At 45.4% G+C, this 14,935-nt stretch overlaps 1 protein-coding gene across 2 annotated transcripts in view; it reads left to right on the plus strand.

Moving 5' to 3' along the window:
* KCNG2 (potassium voltage-gated channel modifier subfamily G member 2) overlaps positions 1-14,935 on the plus strand; it is a 255,338-nt gene that overhangs the window by 61,983 nt on the left and 178,420 nt on the right. The window contains exon 2 of one of the 2 annotated variants that reach the window (XM_044294386.1): positions 5,200-5,374. The exons of the other annotated variant lie outside the window; for it this stretch is intronic. The gene's annotated coding sequence lies outside the window, so the exon portion shown is untranslated. The remainder of the gene's footprint in view (positions 1-5,199; positions 5,375-14,935) is intronic. 2 annotated transcript variants of the gene reach the window in all.

Consider the following 14,935-nt stretch of genomic DNA (forward strand, 5'->3'; position numbering starts at 1 on the left):
AGTACATAAGAAAGTAAAAGTTATGTCTATGTATAAATCCATCTCTCAAATCAGATGTTTTGAAGTACGGAAGTTATTATGATGAATACCATGTTAAGGTCCCTGGGTAAAATGCCAAATTTTGTCATGTAAAAAAATCAGTCCAAGACCAGAGTCATTTCAGAACTTTTTCCATGTTAGTGTCCACTATAATCAGTGCAATTCAAATGAAAACTGAGTGGAAATTTAAAGGAAATCTGTCACCAGGATAATCGCTATTGAAGCAAAGCCATGGCCTAATAGCACTTAGTACCCTTTTTCCAGATGTGCCTTTTGTTCCAGCAATAGATGTTTTTTATCCTCTGAAAAGCCAGTTTATTTGGTATGCAAATTAGCCAGTAAGGTGCCCAGGGGGTGTCATTCTTGCAGGAAGGAGCACAGGCACTCCTCCTGTTAGTGCTCAAGCCAGCCTTCATGCTGGGAGCAGGGAAAAGGGGGGCAGAGTTATGGCTTGAATGTGATGTAGGAGGGGTGGGTGGACACATTGTGGCAGGGGGCGTGTCTGGGCTCCTTACTGCAAGAGTGACGCCCCTCTGAACACCTTACTGCCTAATTTGCATACCAAATAAACTGGATTTTCAGAGGATAAAAAACATCTATTTCTGGAACAAAGGCACATCTGGAAGTAAGGTACTAAGTGCTATTAGGCTAAGGCTCATAGTGATTATCCTGGTGACAGATTTACTTTAAAAGTAAAATAATTTGGTTGCATAAATATGCACACCCTTTTGCTTATACTTTGTTGAACTACCCTTTAAATTTATGTCAGAATTCAGTCTTTTTGAGTAGGAGTCTATCAGCATGGCACATCTTGACTTGTCAATCTTTGCCCACTGTTCCTTGTAGAAGCACTCCAAATCTGTCAGATTTCAAGGGGATTCTGGCTGGTCTATTCCAAAACTGTGACCTTCTTCTGGTGAAGCCATTATTTTGTTGATGTGGAGGTATGCTTTGGGCTGTTGTCATGCTGAAAGGTGAAATTTCTTTTTTAGCTTTTTAGCAGAGGCCTAAAGGTTTTGTGCCAACATTGACTGATATTTGGAATTTGACAAAAGCCCCAGTTCCACATTCAGAATAACAACCCAAAAGCTTAAGGCCTATTGCACACGGCCGTTTTTTTTCCCCGTTTACTGGCCGTTTTTTGCGTTCCGTATACGGTCCGTATACGGAACCATTCATTTCAATGGTTCCGCAAAAAAAACGGAATGTACTCCGTATGCATTCCGTTTCCGTATTTCCGTTTTTCCGTTCCGTTTTAACATAGAACATGTCCTATTATTGCCCGCAAATCACAGTCCGTGGCTCCATTCAAGTCAATGGATCCGCAAAAAAAACGGAACACATACGGAAATGCATCCGTATGTCTTCCGTTTCCGTTCCGTTTTTTCCTGAACCATCTATTGAAAATGTTATGCCCAGCCCAATTTTATCTATGTAATTACTGTATACTGTATATGCCATACGGAAAAACGGAACGGAAAAACGGAACAGAAACGGAAACGCAACGGAAACAAAAAACGGAACAACGGATCCATGAAAAACGGACCGCAAAACACTGAAAAAGCCATACGGTCGTGTGCAATAGGCCTAATGCTGCCTCCATCATGCCTCACCGTGAGTATGGTGTTCTTTCAGTTCTGCTCAGTGTTTGATTTGCACCAACCATACCTTCTGGGATTATGGCCAAAAAGTTCATCTTGGTCTCATGAGGCCATAACACACTTTCCCCGCATGCTTTTGGACTTGATTTAGGTTTTGGCAAAACATAGCTGGGCATGGATGTTTTGTAAGTAAAGGCTTCTATCTTTCCACCCTACCCACAGCCCAGACATATGAAGAACACACAAGATTGTTGTCACATGCAGTGCACAACCAGTACTTGCCAGAAATTCCTGCAGGTCTCTTGGCAGCCTCCCGGAGCAATTGTCTTCTTGTTTTGTTTTTTGTTTTTTTCTTTGAGGGACGTCCAGTTCAAACTAACATGTGCAACCACTATTACTGAGGACTGCCAGTTAACAATTTTTTCCCATACACAACATATTGAAGTACATAGTGCACAGTTAGTATTTCAGTTACCAACTTTAGAAGTGAACCATAGTGTACTAGAGCATTAACCCTTTAGCAGAGAACCAATGGGTCACCGCAAGTGTATATACTGAGACAACCCCTTTAACCAATTTCTTAAATGGATCCATTGCTCCTCTCATTATTTCACAATATGTTACTTAAAGGTTATGTATAACTTTGGGGGCAATTTTTTTATGCATTTTACTTATTTTGGGTTAAAAATCGTTTTTCATTTTGTCTTTATTACAAATATTCAACCCTTCTGTTACAAAGGGTTAACTGTTTGTCTAGCTGTGTAATTGGTACTTTCACTTTGTTCTCTAAATTACTAATAACTCATAAACACTTATTTAAGCCACATTCTTATCAGTAAGATAAGAATTGAGCTTTAATGAGTGTTTAGGAGATCAGCGATAAGCTGACAAAACAGTGAAAATTCAGATCCTGCTACTAGAGAAACTCAGCCATGTAGAGAGAAAAGGGCTCCAATTTTTTTATAAAGATTAACTGAAAAAAATTGCAATAATGCAGTGCAATAATAAAAAAGAAATGCCCCCAAAAGTGTACATAGCCTTTAGAGTAATCAGAATTTATTAAAGGGTCACTACCTTTTTTAAAGGTTTAAAAAAAAAAAAATAGGTCATAGAGACGTATCAGAATTTTAAATCGGTGGGGGTCTGAGTACTGAGACTCCTGCAATCCCTAGAACGAGGGGAGTGAAGCGTGCACATAGCATAAATTAAGTTGTATCTATCATATTTTTCATAAATCAGTAGTAAATTTTAAAGGCGTTATCCCATGACTAATGAATTTTTTTTTAAATTATACATCATATAGTAAAAGACAATCTCTGTCAAACAAAGCTAGAACCAGCCCTGTACCTCGCATGGATTCAGAGATCTCCACATTATTTACTCTGCTTGATCTGGATCAAGCTGGCAGCTCAAGGGGATGGTCTTTTCTGCTGCATCTCAGGGGGTGTGTCCATTTTGCTGCAGCGCTCCCTATCACAGCTCAGGTGGCAGTTGAAGGATGAAACTGAGCATGTGCGGCCTTCTCAGTGAGCTGGACAAAGAAATAAGAAAAAAACTGCAAGTGGTGTTATACAGATAGATTTTATTCAATTACTCAGTGGCTATGCTAAATTTTTATTTACATGCAATTACAAAAGTGTTCATATCGAGGTGCTGGTTCGAAAACTGTAGAATATTTTTAATGGGACAACCCCTTTGATATATGGTACTTTTTATGTATTTTATCATCAGAATGTGTAATTTTCTTTGTCTTCCAGAAGCCTTTAGTTCCCCCTTTCTCTGCCTTCCTGCGTGCCTGAGTCTGTGAAAATAGTTAGAAACCTGCACAGTAGACATTGGGGGAAATTTATCAAAACTGGTCAGTGAAAACTGACTTAATTGCCCTAGCAACCAATCAGATTGATACTTTCATTTTCCAAAGGAGCTCTGAAAACAGAAATGTGGAATTTGATTAGTTACTACGGGTAACTAAGCCAGTTTCCCTTTGCACCAGTTTTTATAAATCTCCCCAATTGTGTTCTGCATTTTTTATTTTTTTTGCATTTAAAGTAACTTTATTTGGAAGATTTATCATCTTCCTACCCCATTTTTCTGGCGAAACAAAGTTGCAGACCCAGTGTTTGTTACTTTTTAAACACCACACGGCAGTCTTAAGAAATATCCCCCATGTGTTGCTACAGTGCGGCAGTACCAATTATGTATTTTGAAGGTGAATAAAAAGAATAATGAAAAAAAAGTTTGGTTATTTTTTTTTGGAGGGGGGGATATATTTTTTTTTTTTTGTTTAAAAAAAATAAATTGTATAGCTTTATTTGTTTGGTCTCCCTAAGGAACCTGAATCTGATCACTTGTATAATGTTTTGAAATACATGGTATTTTGAAGCATTACAGCTTGCCACTGATACACTGACGGGCAAGGTATTAGGCCTGTGATGGCTAACCTCCAGCTGTGGTAAAACTACAACTCCCAAAATGCACACTTGCTTGGCTGTTCTCAGAAGTCCATATCAATGGAACATGCTGGGAGTCGTAGTTTCATCACAGCTGGTTGTGCCGGAGGTTAGCCATCACTGTTAAGCCATACTTCCTCTGTCAAACACCTTCAATGCCATAGAAGTGATTGACCGCAGCACCTAAGGGGTCAAATGATCCGAGACAGACTTTATTGGTCTCCATTTGGTTCCCTGATGCCTAAAGCTGTTCAGAACAGCCTCGGCATCAGGATTGCAGCTGTAAAAAGGCGGCACATTAGAAGTCCCTTAAACGGCTGCTGTAAAAACACTACATGGTGATTGTTAAGGGTTTAGCTATCCTTGAGGAAAAATTTGTTATATATGATATAGTTATTATTATGTATAGTACCTGTATTGCTGTTCCCCATGGCTAGCCATACAGAACTGCTGTTTGTCAAGTGTAAAGTACTTTTAGTTCATTGCTTTTTGCAGGTTACTACACAATAACTTTGAGCACTTTGACAGCTTTTGTCTACTTTGAGAATGTGAAACGACATTATCCCATTATGTGCTCTCAGATATCAATTATAAAAGTAGCATGACTAATTAAGCTTATTCATGTTTCACAGATGTAATATACCACCAAAGGCTCATGCACACCAGTGTAATGGTATTGCAGTCCGTAAATGGCCAGTCCACAATTTATGGGCACTCCATGCTGCAGATGCGGACCCATTGACGTCAATGGGTCTGCATCCGCAAACGTAGAACACACGCGGCCAGTGCCTTTGCATTATGGACCACTATTTGCGATCAGCAGCATGGGCACTGAGCCATTACGCTCGTGTGCGTGAGCCCCAAGGCTCCATTCACAGGTCTGCAATTGTGGTCCGCATCCGTTCCGCAATTGTACTTTTTTTAAATAAATTAAATGCCCCCTTTTTAATTGGTATCTAAGGATTGTGCTCTGTGCTATCTGACACGTGGGGTTATTCATGATGACATATAGCAAATGCAGAGTAACAAAGTTTACGTTTCACTGCTTTTTCTTTTTTTTATTATTCTCACAAACTTGATCTTTTCATATGTTATTGTCTCTGTTGTAGCGTTGACGGGCAACTGCGATATGGAGTGAAATAGTTTCCCAGCTTGTTGGGTTTGCATTTTTAAGGAAGCTGTCATGTCCTCAGACTTTTAGCGGGATAAATTAAATAATGCATATTGTCATACACAAGTGTCCCGGACCAAGCCCCAACCTAAAATATGACCTCACATCAAGAGGTAAGTTCATGTTCTGCTTGATGAAAATGTTACAGAAATGATGTTTCCTTCCTCTCCGGACTCTGCCTGGCTGAAGTCAGCAGAACATGCTTTGAATATCTGTCCTTGGGGAGTGTCTGGCAAGGCACTAGCTTTCATAGCTGCCAAGGGAAATTTGTGTAACTCCTGCCTGTTTCTGACACTTTTATGGACTAGAACCTTGCAGATGAAGCCTGTTTGTAAAGCTGGCTTGTATGATGGAAACTAATACATAGGTTTGTCACAAAGCGATATCAAGAAAAGTATCACAATACTCGATACCAAATCAATACCATGCAAAAACAATAAATAACCTCACATGATTGCTCATTATATACAAGAAGGTACTTGATGGGGGTCACATACTATTAACCCCTTTGTGACCACCAATACGTGTTTTTATGGCGGTCACTAAGGGGCCTTAGGCTGGGCCGTTGCTTTTTTACGGCAGCGTCCCCGTGCAGAGGGGACCCGGCTCTCACATGGGAGCCGCGGCCCTGCTCTAACAGCCCAGATCGGCAGGAGTGCCAATCCGGGCTGTTTAACACTTTACATGGCTCGCAGCCTGCTGGAACTGGCTGCGGGACTCCCTTTGTCTCCAATCGGCACCCCGCAAATGCAATTGCGGGGTGCTAATGTGTTTGAAGGCTAACTGGCATCTGTTGTAGGCCCTGGCTGTAGTAATTTCCAGCGGGCTGCGCCTCTTTGGTGCAGCCTGCTGGTCACTGTTAAAATAGCATTGCTATTAAAATGCAATGCATTATAGGGATAATGCATTGCATTTTAAAAGCAATGAAAATACTGTCTGTTATAGTCCCCTTGTGGGACTATTAAAAGGTAAAAAACAAACAATTTTTTTTACAAAATACGCTTTTCAATGAAAAATAAATATATATATATATATATATATATATATATATATATAAATAAAAATCTCCTCCGTATATTTGGTATTGCCGAGTCTGTAATGACCCGGACTACATAAATATCACACAAATTATCCCCTACGGTGAATGCTGTAAAAAAAAAAAGGACAGAATTGCTAATTTATTCTTAGTTGCCCTTCGAAAAAACGCAATAACAAGTGATCAAAAAGCGCCATTTACTCCAAAATGATACCAATGAAAAATACAAGTTGCCCTGCAAAAATCAAGCCCTCCCTCCGAGAAAGAGTTAATAAAAGTTAATCAGAAAGTTGTGTGCACCCCAAAATGGCGCCATTAAAAATGACAACTTGTCCCGTAAAAAACAAGCCCTCATAAAGCTATATAGACGGAAAAATAAAAAGTTATAGCTCTTGGAACACGACGATGAAAGAAGGAAGAAAAACGCTTGCATTAAGTTGCATTACTGAAATAAATGAACTTTGCACGATATTCAAATTTTTCAAGTTTCACCTGTAATTATGTGAAGTTTTATCGATTTGGACCTCGATGTGGCCATATTAATAGTGAATATCCCTTTTATGTTCATTAACCCCATGTTGCCCATTATGCGTGGAGGTACAGTACATGATGAGGTTACTCAATATTATTTTGAGGCACATGGAAGTACCAAAATACTAACACCATGTGCCTCACATTAATAAGCAACCCCAATTGTTTATCTTGCATAATGGCAACATTAACCCCCAGATCACTGAAAGGAAGCGTCACCCTCTGCTTGTATGTGAAAATTATTCCCCACCCTCCCTCTGTTGCTGACCCTGCCCCCCTCACACTCTCCCCTCAGTCTGCTGTGTTGTTATCATTGGTGGCCAGCAGCTTTACGGTCCTTCCCTGAGTCCCCCATCAGCGTATTATTTGTGGCAGTCGCTGACCACGTCACAGTGCAAAGGGAGGGAACATTAACACTGCATTAATACAGCACAGTATAATAATGAAAGAACAGTATATATATATATATATATATATATACACACACATTTGTGTAAGGCGCTTACGGTAGTACAGTGAAGGACCCTGGGATGCAGGGAAAGAAATGCAGTAGGTTGTGGTGTGCCGAAACCGAGGATGAGGTAGGCCTGAGAAAGAAGAGGGCCCACCCAAGGAAAAGACATAAAAGAAATGAGTTGTAAATGAGTGGAGTGGTGGGAGGGACAAAGCTCAGACCTCAGACGGTGCAGGAGCCAGGAAAGGGGGGTGCCCTAAATAGGCTGGAGGCGGACCTCAGCCCCTCCCACAAATCCAGGCAAAGCCTTAATACTTGTGTAAGGCGCTTACGGTAGTACAGTGAAGGACCCTGGGATGCAGGGAAAGAAATGCAGTCGGTTGTGGTGTGCCGAAACCGAGGATGAGGTAGACCTGAGAAAGAAGAGGGCAAAAATGGAAATAAACCAGTTTATTGTAACCAATTAATACATGAGTAGCTCAACCTGACATGTTTTGGAAAGCCACCCTTAACTCTTGTGCTGGATCGGGAATGTATCGTGCGTAAGCGGATGACTTCCAGCGCCCCAATTTCTTGATGACATGAGTAGGGATGTTGGCACTGGAGGCCGTGGATGCAGCTCCGATGCGAAAGGAGTGCCCTGAGTAGTTGGCTGCTTTGAGGCCCAGTTGGGTGAGAAATGATCTGACATGGGTCATGAAGGTAGTGGTGGTGAGTACCGACCCGTGAAGTTGAAGTAGTGGTTGAGAGGGTAGCCACTTGTGAAGTTGACTGTAGGTGTCCAGAACCCTTACTGGACACCATTTGTTGTGCGTGGGGTAATATGAAATGCAGACGGGTGAAAGCTGACTATTCTTGGAGTGAGGTATGGTCAGGATGTAATGGTCCAGGTGTTTCGTCAAGTGGGAGACGAGAAGACAAGGTGAGGTTTGGGTCGTGGAGGTTGTAGTAAATTCCCCGGGTCTCAGGAACCCATAGAAGGCTAAGTAAATTGCAGTTTTGATGACTGAGTTGGTATCTGTTTCAAATGGCGTGGCGTCCAGCAAGTCGGATAATGCCTTGAAGATATGAATGTTGATGGGTAGCCTCTGAGCTGGTCGTGCGGGTTCGGTCTTCTGAATGCCTCTGAGTATGGTTTTGATCTGGTGTGAGGCCATGAAGCTGATATTGTTGGGATGCATGATTAGCATATGATGTTGAATGCCCGTAAGATATAGTTTGATGTTGTTGTATGACATCTTGAGTTTGAGGTGGCAGAAAGAAGCAAAGCTCAACAGAGACGTCATGACGAAAGGGTGCGTGATGTTGTGCTCTACCAGGAACTTGTTGAATAGCGTGAATGCTCTGTTGTATGTTCTATGTGTATTGTCTGACAGTGCTGAGCGGGACAAAGACTGGCTATGCCGCATGATGACCTCTAGTCCAGAATGAGTTGTTGAAATGCTGGAGTGATGGAGGCCATGGGTGATGCTGATGGGAGAGCCTAATGAAATGCCTGAAATTTGAAGCGAGACAAAGTGTCAGCTGCCGAATTGCACACCCCCGGGACATGGAAACAATGCAAGAAGAAATTATTGCAGGCGGCCAGCCAAGTAAGTCTTCGCATAAACCTCATGATCGTGAGGGATTTAGAACGACCTTTGTTGATGATCTGGCAGGTTGCTTGGTTGTCTGAGTAGCACCGGACCGACATGTTCGCCCATAAATGACCCCACGCCACGGCAGCCGCTACGATGGGATAGATCTCAAAAAGCGCTGAGGTAGTGGAGAATCCTTCCAGACCCTGGACCGCAGGAGGCCAGCTGCCCCACAGCCAATCTTTCCCAAATATGGCCGCAAAGCCTGTGGTAGATGCCGCATCTGTCCAGACAGAGGGGGAAGAGTCCGACAGCTGAGGCGAAACAAGCTCCTGCCATTCCAGGTGGACAGAAATCTCCTCCACATGCCCAGATCGGCCGCGGCGTGGGCATCCAGGGACAACCTGTGCGAGTCGTGTAGGAACAAGGGGAAGAGGTGCAGAAGCCGTGATATAAATGAGCGTCCCTGGGGTATGATGCGCATGGCAAAGTTCAGGGAGCCCAGCAGGGACTGTAGTTCTTTGCGGTTGCAGGTGCAGAGTTGAAGGTAGTTGTCTATGTGGGTGAGAATATCCTGGATCTTCCCGGATGGCAAACTGGCTTGCATTGAGGCTGAATCCAACTGGATACCCAGGAAGGTGATGATCGTGTCTGGCCCCTCTGTCTTCTTGGTGGAGAGGGGTACCCCCAGTTCCTTGAACAGCTCGATGGTGGCTCTGAGGCTGGAGGGGGGGGGAAGTGTTTTCCTCCACCAGTAGGAAATCATCAAGGTAATGTAAAACCAACAGGCACCTTGCCACATTCAAAAGCAACCAACATAATGCTTCTGCAAATATGTCGAAGATGGCCGGGCTACTCTTGGAACCGAAAGTCAACCGGGAGAAAAAATAATAGTCCCCGGACCACTTGATGCCGTGAAGGTGCCACAGTGTAGGGTGAATTGGTAGCAATTTGAAGGCGTTGGTGATGTCGGTTTTGCTGAGCCATGCCCCCACCCCCGCTTGTATGATGGCGGTGATGGCATCTATGGTGGTGTATTGTAGAGAGAATTCCTCTGAGGGAATGAGGGAGTTGAGACTGGGGTTGGCTGTACCATGTGGCGCCGATAGGTCGATGATGAGCCTCTGTTTCTGGGAAGATTTCCAAGTGACTATGCCAATGGGGTTGGTGCGCCATGTGGCAAATGGGGGGGTTTTCAAAGGCCCTAACACAAAGCCCTCCGTTACTTCTTGGGCTATGAGGGCGTCAATGGCGGTGGGGTTGTGTAGCGCGGATAGAAGATTGGGACACTCCAGGGTGCCAGTTGGCATGTACAGGATGACTTTGTGGAAGCCTTCTGTCAACCCTGAAACGAGGAAATCTGAGAGATGCCTGGATGGGTGTTGTGACATGAATGCGGTAAAAACTGGCATGTTGATGGTTGTTAGATACGGTTTTGCAAACATTTTATTTGGACACATGGATTTGGCATGCGCCCGGAAACATTTGGTACATATATGTAACAACTTGCACCCGCTGTAATTACAGGACCCCTCATTGAAATTATTGCAAATTTGGGATTTGCCTAGAAATTTGATCGGCCGACCCAGCTTGTCCCGGGCCAACCTTTCCGGGACCCCGGAGGGTCCGGCTGTTTGTGAGAGGGCCTGTCTGTCCGACGTGTTCGGGCAGAAATTGGTGGTGTGGGCCGTGGAGGAGCAGTGCGCACAGGCTGGGGTCCTAAGGCCTGCGAAGTGGCGACAGAATATGACCGTGTCGATCCTCGCCCAGTTGGAGCGGACTCCGTACTGGGAGAAAGCCCCCGCCACTTTCGCCGAAAAAGACCTGTGATAGTCGTAGAACGCTGATCCTCCGTATTTGTTGCCCAGGTCCACCAGTTTGTGCATGTAGAGGTCAAATTCCTCCCTTCTGTTGGGGTAGACCGCACAGATGACCTCTCTATAGATTCTGAATGCCAAAACGAATTCGGGAATGGTCAATTTCCTATTGAGCCGGGCATCCCTGCACTTGACCACAACTGAAACCTCGTCATGGGCATAAGTCGTGTTCTCGACCACATCCTGGGAGGCAATCAGAAGGGAGGCCAGGTTTACATCCTTACCTTCCAGGATATCCCGTTTTAAGTGCTCTGGTATCATATGCGCCGGGTTGACTTCCTGGTCCTCTACGCTAACGGACGGCGTGACCACCGGTAATCCAGCCGATGCCAGTGATGCCGCCGGTGGCGGACCTGCCAAGGAAAGGGTCATGGTGACCGATTCTAGCCTCTCCAACCTGGCGTTGACTGTCGACATGGATGTCATCAGAGAGGCCAGCATGGCATGGATGTCCCCGGTGCCGGACTGGCTGGGTCCTTCCCCTGCATCCCTATTATCGGTTGATGCGCGCAGCAGCCGGAACAGTTCCGCTTTCCTTGCCGTGGCGGGGTAGGGAACATGCCGTTTCCTCAACTCCGCCGTGATGCGTGGAATTGTCCAGGACCGGATGGATGCTGGACTGGCTAGATCGTCTCCCAGGGTAGCAGTGACGGATCTAGCAGGGGTGCCAGGCAGGGAGAAGTTTTCTAACCCATCCAGAGACATACTAAAATGGAACAGTTGATTAGCTTGGGGAAACACAGGATCGTGCTGGCAAGCTAACTAGAACGGACGGCGAAGAAATTATACTTGCATGGTGACAGATGAGGCCCTGCTAATTGCCAAGCGGCTTGAGAGGCTCTACCTATGAGTTGGCGCGAGGGGTTAATGAGGCCACTTGTTGTAGTGGCAGGAGCGTTGGCCTCTCGGTGACTGTAAGACAGGACTAGGGGAAGGGAGTGACAGGTGAGGCCCTCTCTATGCAACACGCGAAGCGGCTTGCTAACGAGTGGCGCGATGGGCGGTTGCCTCAGAATTTTTAAGGCGGGGTGTCGGCCTCGCGGGACCACTAACTGATGGCGAAGCCAAGAAGGGGGTAACCTAGTGGGATGATGGTGCCCCTAAAGCCAGCACGCTGACCCTAACGGGACCATCCGAAATGTAAGGAAGACTTTGTAAATGAGCAGGTGAACGTACCTGGTAGTAAGAAAATATTCTCCGGATACACGGTAGTGTAAAATATTTTATAGGTTGACTGCCTGAAAAAGGGGGAGGGTAGACCTAAAATAGTATGATGAAAAGTGAAATGCATTTGGTACATAGCATGACCCGGAGGATCATGACGGTTTCCTGTGAAATGACAGTTTGCGCATGGTGTGAAAAGAGACGTGCGGCGTGGCCGTATGCCTATGCACAACGTGGGAGCGTGCGGTTTGCAATCAAATGTTTTTGTGGGTTTTTTTGTGTTTTTTTTTTTTTTTTGTGGGCTGCTGGGGTGCTTCTGTCTGGAGGGTGCTTAATCGGGCATGCTGGATGCCCCCCTTGCTGCGCCTGCGCAGGAGGGGGCCTGCTGAGTGACTGGCGTGGCCTGAGTTCCACCAGCCGAGCCGGACCGCCCGACGGCGGCCCCCCGCATCAGATGCACCGCGAACGGCCGCCGGGACACCGCGCACGCGCCGACGAATCGCCGCGCATGCGCAGTACCCAGGCAGGTGGAGCGGCAGAACAGGCCAGAGGCGGGGTGGAGGGGATGCCTGCGGCAGCGGTGCCCAGTGAAGGCGGACATGAAGGGAGGGTGTACCGTGTGTGCCGCATTGTGCTCCTGCAGCCGCGCACCTGACCGCAGTGTTGTTACTGTGGGGAGATTGCTTGAACAAGACATGACAAAATGAGATGCTGGTGACTGCGAGAAAGCCGTGACATTAGCGCAGCGTCTATGAAATGAAATGAACAGAAATGGGGGATTAGCCCAGAACCATTGCCGCATGCTGCAGAGGTGTATGTCCGGAATAGTAGTATGGTGTGGACAAATTGTGCATGAACAAGGCGTGACAGAAATGAATACTGGTGACTTGTATGAGAAAACCGTGACATTGGTGCAGCGTTAATGAAATGAACCGGTACAGGGGCAACCGTGAGGCCCTGCTGTACCGCATGAATGACTCACAGTTTAACGGGCAAAACGCGACCCACAGTGTGAAACCGGAAAAAATAGAACAGAAATGCTCCAAATCTAGAACCAGACGGCGACGAAAACTTTCAGAAATTCAGCGGCTCGCAGGTAACTCTTCAGAAACTCCACAAGCAACTTCCTCTCACAAAGCTCAGACCTCAGACGGTGCAGGAGCCAGTAAAGGGGGGTGCCCTAAATAGGCTGGAGGCGGACCTCAGCCTCTCCCACAAATCCAGGCAAAGCCTTAATACATATTATAAATTTGTCACTATATAATGAATAAGCTTTACTTAGATAAAAGAGAAAACCTGTTAAAGAGGACCTTTCATCGGTCCAAACATTGTGAACTAAGTTTCATGACATACAGCGGCGCCCAGGGATCTCACTGCACTTACTATTATCTCTGGGCGCTGCTCCGTTCTCCCGTTATGTCCTACGGTATGTTCGGGGACTTGGTTATAGTAGGCGGAGTCTGCCCTCGTTCTCCTGGGCGTTTTCTTCTTCTCACAGGCTGTAGCGATGGCCAATCGCAGCACAGAGCTCACAGCCTGGGAGGCAATAGTAAGTGCAGTGAGATCCCTGGGCGCCGCTGTATATGTCATGATACTTAGTTCACAATGTTTGGACCGATGAAAGGTCCTCTTTAACAGGTTTTCTCTTTTATCTAAGCAAGGCTACTTTCACACTTGCGGCAGGACGGATCCGACAGGCTGTTCACCATGTCGGATCCGTCCTGCGGCTATTTCGCCGGACCGCCGCTCTGTCCCCATTGACTATAATGGGAACAAGGGCGGAGCTCTGGCACAGCACGGCGGTGCACCGCGAAATAGCCACAGGACTGATCCGACATGGTGAACAGCCTGTTGGATCCGTCCTGCCGCAAGTGTGAAAGTAGCCTAAAGCTTATTCATTATATAGTGACAAATTTATAATATATATATATATATATATATATATAATATATAAACTTTTATGTTCTTTCATTATTATACTGTGCTGTATTAATGTAGTGTATTATTCCTATTGAAAACTGGAATATATATTCCACTGTCACAGAAAGAGAAGGGTTTTTATTCCATCTCAAAAGCACAAATATATCACATTGATAATTTTGCTGCTCTGTCAGGGTTGTAACTTTAAGTCTTATTAATACTTAAGATGCAGAAGCTGACAGGCTCCACAGATCTAGCAAGTAGCTATATCTTACTGGTGATGATGGAACAGTGAGGCCTCTCAATATGATGTGCATACTTGTTACGTTTTAAAAAGACCAGGTTCTTAAAGTTGAGCCATACAGTCTCCCTTAAAGGCCTTCTGTCACCCCACTAAACCTTTTTTTTTTTTGCTTACTTATAATCCCTATAACTGCGATTTATGCCTACATAATCTAATTAATCATTTTGGTCCTGTAGATTTTGTTTAAAACATGCTTTTAAAATATGCAAATTACCTTGCTACCAGCAAGTAGGGCGGCTACTTCCTGGTAGCAGCCGCATCCTCCGATCCTAAAGACGCCCCCTCCGCATTGTGATTGACAGGGCCAGGGAACGGAATAGTTCTCTGCTGGCCCTGCCTGTTTGCATTCAAAATCTGGCGCCTGGCCGCGGCCGTACCGGTCTTCAATCGGTGCAGGCGCACTGAGAGGCGGCCGCTCGCTCGGCCGCTCCATCCTCAATGCGCCTACACCGGGTGTAGATGTGATGTCATCGGCGCAGGCGCATTCAGGATGGAGCGGCTGCGGCTCAGGCGCCAGATTTTGAATGCAAAGAGGCAGGGCCAGCAGAGAACGATTCCGTTCCCTGGCCCTGTCAATCACAATGCGGAGGGGGCGTCTTTAGGATCGGAGGATGCGGCTGCTACCAGCAAGTAGCCGCCCTACTTGCTGGTAGCAAGGTAATTTGCATGTTTTTAACAAAATCTACAGGACCAAAATGATTAATTAGATTATGTAGGCATAAATCGCAGTGTAGGGATTATAAGTAAGCAAAAAAAAAAAAAGTTTAGTGGGGTGACAGAAGCCCTTTTAATTATCTTCCCTATTGTCAGG

This window comes from Bufo gargarizans, chromosome 5 (genome assembly GCF_014858855.1).
Source record: "Bufo gargarizans isolate SCDJY-AF-19 chromosome 5, ASM1485885v1, whole genome shotgun sequence".
Lineage (NCBI taxonomy): Eukaryota > Metazoa > Chordata > Amphibia > Anura > Bufonidae > Bufo > Bufo gargarizans.